Below are 9,622 nucleotides of genomic sequence, written 5' to 3' on the forward strand. Positions count from 1 at the left end.
TTAGAAAAGAAAATAAAAAGGAAAGAAAAGAAAGAAAGAGAAAGAGAGAGAACAAAAGAATGAAAGAAATAACGAAAGAAAGAATGAAAGAATGAACGAAAGAATGAATGAAAGAATGAACGAAAGAATGAACGAAAGAAAGAAAGAGAGAAGAAAGAAGAGAGAGAGAAGAAAGAGAGAAAGAAGGAAAGAAGATTACAGACAACAATTCTGATTTAAATAAAGATCTAAAATGACAATGAAAAGCATTATTAAGGTCATGAAGTCAAATACTGAACAATTAGGCAGAGACACACTTGTTTGAGCAGCTTTAATTTATCCCCTATCCATGTGCATTCTGAAAAAGAACTAACAAAGCACTTAGACTACAATAATTAAGCTGGCCTTATTTTGAGCATTTGATCTCTGCTTTCTTATCTATCAACAATCTCCACTAAGTACACAGAGGACATATGTATATTTGTGCATATGTGTGCATTGTGATATGACAGTACTGTCTCTGGTTTAGCTTGTTCTTGGAGATATTACAACATTAAAGAACCAATTAATACATACCTCTTTCACTTCCATTTCAAGATTTAGTACATATTTGTAACTTATTTCTAACATGCAGAAAACAATTAGGACAGAGAAACAACTCTTCAACAACAGTTGTAAAGCTTAACCTGAAGCTAGAAGTAAAAGATGTGAAGAAAGCTCTTGAAAGAAATATAGACACAAAGTTGTTAAAAAGATGATGAAACAACTGAATATCCCACTTCAAATTGAACTCTAGAGACATACAGCAGCCATCTGAAAGAGATTAAAATAAGAATTTGAACATTTTATGAAAGTAAATGGAGCTATAGAGAAAAGTGCGGAATACTGGATTTTTTTTTTAATATCTTTAACTCCATGACATTAGATTTGCTGAAAAGTTTTCCATTAAAATGTTCAAGAAGAAGCCAATTATCAGGCAGTTTTACAGAAATTAAAAGAATGTTACACTGGTAGTGAGAATGTACATAAAGAACTAATCTCAGAAGCAGAGACACTGGCCTCTCATTAATCCCCCAATAAGAACATGATGTAATTTGGAATGAAATTTAAAATGTTTGCATGTTGAACAGTCCAATTAGAATGCTGTTGCCTGGAGCTAAGAAGTGGGAAAGGGTCAGAAGAGAGGTGCATCTTAATTTCTGCAGTATATCTGTATTTTTAGGAGTGAAATGATGTACACGTATTTCTATACATTTAGGATGCAGAGTTCAGTGTCTTCATGGAGACAGAAAACTATATGCTATTTATAAAGAAAAGAGCAGTTGATACCTCTTAAAATCAACCAGAGAAAGACCCTCTCCAGACCAGAGAATATCTTTTTGTGAGAAGCTGATAATTCTGGAGTATATTAAATGCGTTTTGAGAGCAATGTCTGAGGCAAAATCTTTGGAGACATCCAAAGACATCCTTGAAAGCATGGCTTCCAAGTACTGACAAGAGCTTCAGACAAGAGGTACAGAGGCTGGCTGTTGAGCTGCCCTGTCTGTAAAGACTTGGAATACTCAATTTTAGATGCCTGTGGAGCTCTGAAGCTAAAACTGATGAAAGAGAAGGTGATAATGAAAACTTAAGTACCTTTAGGATTAGTGGGCAGCTGATGGTCTGTTCACAGGTTTTGTAGTTTTGGAGGCAGGAACCTAATCTCTGAGTCCCAAACTGAGTGCAGAAGTACTGTGACAGATTTAGGTTCATCCTTTCATTATGTGACTGTCGACTCTTCTTTTTTTTTTTTTCCTCTCTCTCTCTCTCTCTCTCTCTTTTTTTTTTTTTTTTCAGTGAATATCTCTTTGTGATACAGAACAAGGATGAACTAACATTAATAAGGTTGTTGTATCTTTCATCCCCACATTAGTATGAAAATGGGAAGGAATTAGTGAGTACAACTGAGAGGTTATGCTGTCTTGTTATTGCCTTGCTCCACTCTCGAAAACCAAATTCTTTGCCATCCTATAAAGATATTTAGCAAGATCCTCATGCCAAACTTTTCATGAGGGATCTCTAATTGTATGAGCTTCATTTGCTCTGTGCCTGGTCAGAAATCATTCCACAATACTGTGAGTAGCTGCACTGATGGAAGAAGCCAGTGGATGCTGCTAGTGGGCAACTCCACTCTGTTTTTGAAAACCTATTCTCTTAGGTATTTCTGACTAAATACTCAAAATTAATGGAAATTTCTGACTTTAGTGTTAGTGTGCATAATCATGTTGTAAAATGAAGATACATATCTCTACTTCACACAGTCATTTTGAAAACAAATTCTTATACCATGGTGACATAGGAAAACAGCAATGGGGAAAATGAAAGGGTAGGATTCAGAGCTGGATTTGAAGAGTAAGAAAAAATAAAAGCCAAGAGAGGTACACAATGATGAAAGCAAAGTATTAAACTTTCTCAGGATCACAATACCAGCCATTCTGCACACTGAATGAATTGGTGGTCTTCTATAGAAAGTGACATGCATTTAACTAACTAAAGAAAATCTCAAAAAAACACATAGGCAAGAGCACTGAATTGCAAATTTCTTAACAACTTTGACACTGACATCTCAAAACATTATAATTTGCAATTGATTGAACTGAATGCTCAAAAATCATTTAACTTTGTAATCTTAATGTGTGGTGATTTTAACGAGCTGGGCAGCTGAACTCCATGACAACGACTCTCTCACTCTCCCTCCTCAAAGGGAATGGGGGAGAAAATATGATGAAAAGAAAAGAAAGGGCTCACAGGCTGAGATAAGACAGGGAGATCACTCTACAATTATTGTCACAGGAAAACAAACAAACAAACAAACAAACAAAAAAAACAAAACAAAAAAAAACATAGGGAGATCAATATAATTTATTACCTTGTACTAACAGGCTAGAGAACTGAAAAACTAAAATAAATCTAAAAACACCTTCCCTCTCATTCACCTTCTATCTCCTCCCACCTCCACCCGCGCAGGGGAATGAAGAATAGGGCTGTGGTCAGTCTACGGTACTTCATCTCCACTGCTCCTTCACAGTCACTCCCTGCCCCTGCTCCACATGGGGTCCATCCATGAGATGCCATCCTTCCCAAACTGATCCTGTGTGGGCTTCCACAGGCAGCAGCTCTTCAAGAACTGCTCCAACATGGGTCTGTACCACAGGGTCCCATCCCTCAGGGACAAACTGCTCCAGCACGAGTCCTCCACGGTGTGGGCGGCAGCTCCCCTCAGATCCCCTGTTCCTGCGTGGGATCCTCTCCACAGGCTGTAGCTCTGGCCCAGGGCCTGCTCCTGCAGGGGGTCTCCATGGGCCGCAGCCTCCTCCAGGTCACATCCACCTGCTCCACCGGGGGCTCCTCCACCCACGGGGGGGCTGCAGCATGGAGATCTGCTCCATGGGGGACCCATGGGCTGCAGGGGGACAGCCTGCTCCACTGGGGGCCTCTCCCTGCACAGCCCGCAGGGGAACTGCTGCTGCCTGCTTGCTGCACCTCCTGCCCTCCTGCGGCACTCACCTGGGGGGGCTGCAGGGCTGCTTCTCCTCTCTTTCTCCCTGGGAAGCAGCTTTTTTTGTTGTTATTTTTTTTCTCCTTTCTTAATTACGCTCTCACAGAGGAACAAGCGACATCGTTTCTTGGCTTGGCTCTGGCCAGCAGTGGAGCCCTTATCTAATGTGGGGCAGCTTCTAGATTCTTCTCACGGAAGCCACCCCTATGGCCCCCTGCTACAAAACCTTGCCACATAAACCCACCAGAGCAACTCTTTCGGTGAAGAAATTTTTCGTAATAACCAACCGAAACCTCCCCTGGTACAACTTAAGGTTTTTGGTTCTTGTCTTGTCACTTGGGGTTTGGGAGAAGAGAACGATCCCCACCTCTCTGGAGCCTCCTTTCAGCTTCCTGTAGAGCACAGGAAGGTCTCCCCTGAGCCTCCTTTTCTCCAGGCTGAACAAGCCCAGCTCCCTCAGCCGCTCCTCACCAGACTTGTTCTCGAAACCCTTCACAAGCTTCAGAGCCCTTCTCCGGACACGCTCCAGCACCTCGAGGTCTTCGCTGAACACAGTGTGCAATTCGAGGTGCGGCCTCACCAGAGCCGAGCACAGAGGGACAACCACTTCCCTAGTCCTGATGGCCACTCTGTGTCTGATACAAGCCAGGTGTAGAGATATTTCTATGCATATAGATGCAGCGCTAGTACATGTTCCTTGGAAAACTGGTCAAACTCTCTTCAAACCCCGTAAATTGATGGTTTCCTCTAACTGGCACTGACGCTTCAGCTGGATCCTCTAAATCCCATGTTACTGCTTCTGCTTCCCAAGCAGGTGACGGAAACTCCTCACCGGAGAGCAGAGGAGTTGCAGTTCTGTATACAGGAAATATTTGGAAGTTTGGAAGATGCTTCCTTGCTCAGCTGCCATCCCTACGTTAATCAATCAGCCGATCTTTTGCCTTCCAGCAAAAGTCTTGATGCAGTTCTTGAGGAAAGTTATTTCTGAAAATCCTCAGCCACCTCTGTGCACGCCAAACCTTTCATGGCACTGTGCAAGGCGCGGATAGCAGTGATAAATCAGGTTGTGGAATGAATGGCAACGTGTGGGGAGGGAATTTTCAGGTGGCTTCGCGCTGCTTCGCAGGTCCTGAATTAGAGGTAATGAGGAAACAAGCGGGAGAAACAAAAACTTGAGCAAGGCTGAGATCAAGAACTGGCTACAGTGTTAAAGAGGACCTTTGGGCAGTGGGCAATTGCTGGCTGGCTCCAGGCGCATGCCTGAGGGTCTCTGACCAACTGTAGGATAGATTCGGGCGCGTGGACAGCACGTGGGGCTATGGAGAGAGGACATGTAGGAGTGAAAAAACGCAATAAATGCCTCCTGTTCAAGAGCCATCAGGAGTCTGTGTCTTGCATCCCTTCAGCAACACAAATATTTGGCTCCAGATCCAAAATGTCACGTATTTGGCAATTTTATTTATGGTAGCACTCCCCTCCCCTCCCCTCCCCTCCCCTCCCCTCCCCCTCCCCTCCCCTCCCCTCCCCTCCCCTCCCCTCCCCTCCCCTCCCCTCCCCTCCTTTGCCTCCCCTCCCCTCCTCTCCCCTATGCTCCCTGTCCCTACACTCTGCTACACTTCCCTCCCCTATCCTACCCTACACTCCCCTTCACTACACTACCCTACATTACCCTATGCTCCCCTCCCCTACGATCTCCTACACTCCCCTCCCCTATCCTACCCTCCATTCCCCTAAACTCCGCTCCCCTACACTACCCTATACTCTCCTACGCTCCCCTCCCCTATCCTACCCTCCACTCCCCTAAACTCCGCTCCCCTACACTACTCTATACTCTCCTACGCTCCCCTCCCCTCTAACATGCTACACTACGCTATGCTATGCTACACTACCCTATCCTACCCTCCCCTAACCTCCCCTACACTATCTTCCCCTGCCCTCCCCTCCCCTCCAATTCCCTCCCTTCCCCTCCCCTCCAGTCCCCTCCCTTCCTTTTATTCCCTCCCGTTCCCTCCCCTCTTGTCTTCTTCTCTCCTCTCTTCTTTCTTTCGGGTAACTTCAAATCGCTTCAGTCGTTCTCACAGCTCCTATCCCTGGCTGATTCACGGGAACCCATCAGCAGCAACCAGAAGCGCTCCAGCTGCTGTGTCACTAGGCGAGCAACAGTCTCCAACTGGGAATCGCTGACTTCCTTCTGTGGCTCAGACAGGTGCCTTTTAGTTCCAGCGTGGCCTGGACGTGTCCTCTTGCTGTGTCCCCACCTACATCGCAGTTCTGCTTAGAAGCAGCAGCAGGCTTTGGAAGTAGTCCCACTCCTTCCATTTTCAGTGGTTTAGCTTGGCTAGCCGGGTGGTGTCTGTCAACAGAAGACAGCAAAGAGATTTGGGTTAGAAACAGCTAACTGAGCAGTTCCTTTGCACAAGGGCAAGGACTATTTACCCCTTCCTAATGGAGACTGCAGTGTCAGAGATAACGACAGGTCCTTCAGAGAGCTTGGAAATATCCCTTGGGGATGCTGAGTCCAGAGGACCAGAGTAAATCTGTCTAAAGTACACCATGGAATCACTCTGAATTACTTCCTAGCAGAAGCATGTGTCCGATACAGCTTCAGCTGGTTTCAGTGTTCTTCTTCACCTAATACCTAAATTCAGATCAAAGGTCTCAATGCAGATGGAAAGATTGAGAACTATAGAAATCACTGATGTGCTTTGAGAACTTCTAAGAACTGAGAACTAAATAAATCCAATGGTTGTAACATTAAGGCTTGGTTAGAAAAGTAAACGTTAAAAACAAGTAAAGGAGAAGGACAAGTAAGCTTTCTTAAAGGATCTATTCTATTCAAAGGATCTTTAAATAAGTAAATAAGTAATGAAATATATACGCAGAGAGATGGATAGATAGACAGAACCCTAAGAAACTGCTGCACAGGTTAGCTTCTTGCTCTCTTTTCTCAAAGTGCTAGTGAATACAGCATCTGTGTGCCTTACAAGCATTACCCTCAGTCCACTGCAGGTACACACGAGAGGACAGCCTGCAGGTTGCGGAGGCAAAGAAACTGCTCTGGCTGGATGTGAAGAGCCAAGACAGAAGTTGCTGGTCAGGGGAAAGATACACAGAGGGGATGAAAACCACGGAGTGCGCTTCCGACCTTCACAACTTCTAAGCAAATGGAGATGAGGGTGTGGAAGAAGCAAATCAGCTGCTGATCGAGAAGCAGCCTGAAGATTGCCCTTAAGCAGGGCCTTGCATTCTTTATTTTTAGAGCATTGCTTGCCTTCAAGTGCACGATCAGGATTTTATTAACTTTGATTAACTTTGATTAACTTCTACCACTACAGAACTGCACCCGATTCCTTCACAATACTTACGGGTGGTAATTGGAAATATTGGTCTGCATTCTCTATTTCCTTCTTCATCTCAATTCTCTTTTGGCCTGTGAAGCTTTTTGGATCAGAGGAGAAGATCCGCTGTGATACGGAGTTTTGGATACTACAAAGGAAACGAAGAATCGTACTGACAACTCTTGTCAACCTCACCTGCAACCATCCCAGACAAGAATAGCGAAAGAACACCGCTTTCTCATGGGAAGCATAAATTTGAGCATAGGTGTCCTCTAGCTGAAGCGAGGTGAAGCAGGTTCCAAACAAGGTGAAGGAGCACACCCAGAAGCATTTCCATAAAGCTGTGTTTTCAAACAAATGGTTTAAAGACTTAGATTTTCTTACAAGTGAAGAATGAAACAAGAAAGAAACGAAAATTACCTGGACATCCAGTTTTCCTCTGGCTTGCTTTGCTTCTTTCCGAATCTGAGTCTGGAGTGACAGTCAGGGAGCAGCATTGTGCAGAAATGCCAAAGCCTCCCCAGCTTGTTGTACCTTCATCAACAAGGCCTCTGATACTGCCGCCTCCTCAGCAACATCAGCAATTTCCTAGGAAAGCTGGTGTCCACCAGGTCAAACAGGAATGGGAAACCCCTCTTGCCACAGCTTCACACTCACACCAGAGCTGGCAGGACAGGCCGATGGACGGAGAAGGGTCTGGAAGAGTGTTAGGAAACAGACTTGAAACAGATTTCCGTCCACCCAGGACAAATTCCTTGCTCATCCCTTCCAACTGAACTCGAAGTAGAAGGAGGTGATCCCAAGCTGCACTCCTGACATCTATGCTGCAAAGTCATCGAATGTGACATGGTACTGTACCAGCCTGTTAGGAACAGAAACAGGACTTTGAAGGTTATGCTGTCCACCAGCTTGAACGAACTCGCTCCTAGGCGCAGTTGTGTCCAAGCCATTCTGTTGCTAGGCGTGTTGTGAAAACAGACAGCTGAGTAGTGGGGAGAGAACGTGCTGCTGTCTGCAGTGTGACCTCAGCGCTTACCAAACAGTAGGGAATACACAGAGAAGTGCGTTAGGAAAACTTCAAGCCCCACATACATTTGAGGTGGAAACCATGTTTCCCAAGATAACACTGGGCACAACGCCATCATCAAAATGTGTTCATTTCTTGGTTCATCCAACTCCTAGGTTTTAGGTTTAAAACGTTTCTGTCTTGGCTTAAAGCACTCTTCCAACCTCTATTTCCAGTTCCTATGATTTCCTGAAATAGCTAATCCCGCTTTTCCTTTTGACAATCTCACAGTCTCTTCTTTTTTACCTCTCACTTAGAACTGCTCTCGTCATACTTGACAACTAGATATGGAGCTGTATCAGCCAGAAGGAAGTTTTCTTCACACTTGCTGCTTCTTACGGTACCTGGGCTCTTACCTTTACTCTTACTCGCCCTTCCTACATTAGCACAAAGAAGCTACATTAATGTAGCACAAAGCTACATTAGCTTTGGAGATCTGATGTCTTGTTTTCCAGAAACTACCCTGAATCACCTTTACAAGAGCTGTCCCACGCTGCGAGCATACGTCTTGCAGTCTGGCCAGATATTTGCCTTCCAAGTCAATAACCAAATCTGTCAAGTTAAGAGCATGGAATTAACGGAGAGGAAATCCTTTTATTTATTTATTTATTTATTTATCTATCTATCTATTTATTTATTTATTTATTTTCCTAGACCGAGTAGGGATGAATTGTGGGGAACAAGCAAAACTCTGGTGAAAAATGAAATGAAAAATGTTAAGGTCACTTGCCCACTGCAAGTGCTAGCCTGAAAGCAGATGGAGTGCATCTTCATACACAGCCTGAGACACTACTCGACAGGCCAGCCCATGTGAAGCAGTCCATTGCTGTCCTGAATTTTAACGTGACAGGGGTACTCTTAAGCCTCTTGTTTATGCTTTAGGACTTGTGGTCTATGGGAGGACCACAGCACAGTCTTCTCTGTCTACCCTTATTTGTTGATCATCTGTAGGAAGAAGAGAACGTGCAGAGGCCCTCACCCGTACATTGGGTCTGTTCTCACTCTGTGCAGCTCCATCATTGAGCAAAGTACCAAACTTGATCCTTCTGTAAGGGCTTGACACAAACTACAGAATACTAAAATGAAACATTCACAACAAAACCACATTGTTTTCCCCAGCCAAGCATCAAAACACTTACAGAAGGGCATGGGCCCTCTCTGTGCACCTCAAGGTGACATGCACAAATCCTCACGTGCTTTCATCACATCCAGCACCCTTCTCTGTGCCTCCCAGCTAAACGTGCACAGAGGCAGCTGTTCCCAAAGTGCTGTGGTGACATAATTCAGTTCTGTTTCTGAAGTCATCACCGCAGGCGCCTCCCAGTGACGGCACAACACTCTCTGTTGCTAATGCGTATGTCTCAGAAACAGCTAGAGAAGTACCACTATGCCCAAACTGACTTGAATTAGAGTAGTTCAAAGATTATTCCCTGCTCCCCTACATCTGTGGAAGGTGTGTGATCAATCTGTTCCTTGAGAAAGGATTACAGACAAAAAGAGCTTGATTCTGATACGTTGCCCGTACTTGGAGTGCAGTTCACCTTTGATTTCCATGTCAGAAAAAAGAAGGGGAAATCAACAGTTCTCTTCCTCTGAGCTGGGAATATGAAATAACCCCAATTCTCCAGGAAGCCTTAGGAAGGAAACTATGCATTTCCTTGTTAAACATCTTGTTTCTTCGGAAAACTTTTCCAGTCCTTT

The 9,622-nt window shown here is 44.5% G+C and overlaps 1 long non-coding RNA gene across 1 annotated transcript; it reads right to left on the reverse strand.

Moving 5' to 3' along the window:
• Positions 1 to 7,308: 7,308 nt before the first annotated feature.
• LOC137851773 (uncharacterized) lies at positions 7,309 to 9,406 on the reverse strand. Its single transcript, XR_011093454.1, has 3 exons — positions 9,061 to 9,406; positions 8,394 to 8,473; positions 7,309 to 7,551 (listed from the first exon to the last, which is right to left on the reverse strand). It is a non-coding gene; the product is annotated as an uncharacterized lncRNA (long non-coding RNA).
• Between the last annotated feature and the right edge of the window lie 216 nt (positions 9,407 to 9,622).

This window comes from Anas acuta, chromosome 2 (genome assembly GCF_963932015.1).
Source record: "Anas acuta chromosome 2, bAnaAcu1.1, whole genome shotgun sequence".
NCBI classification, from domain to species: Eukaryota; Metazoa; Chordata; class Aves; order Anseriformes; family Anatidae; genus Anas; species Anas acuta.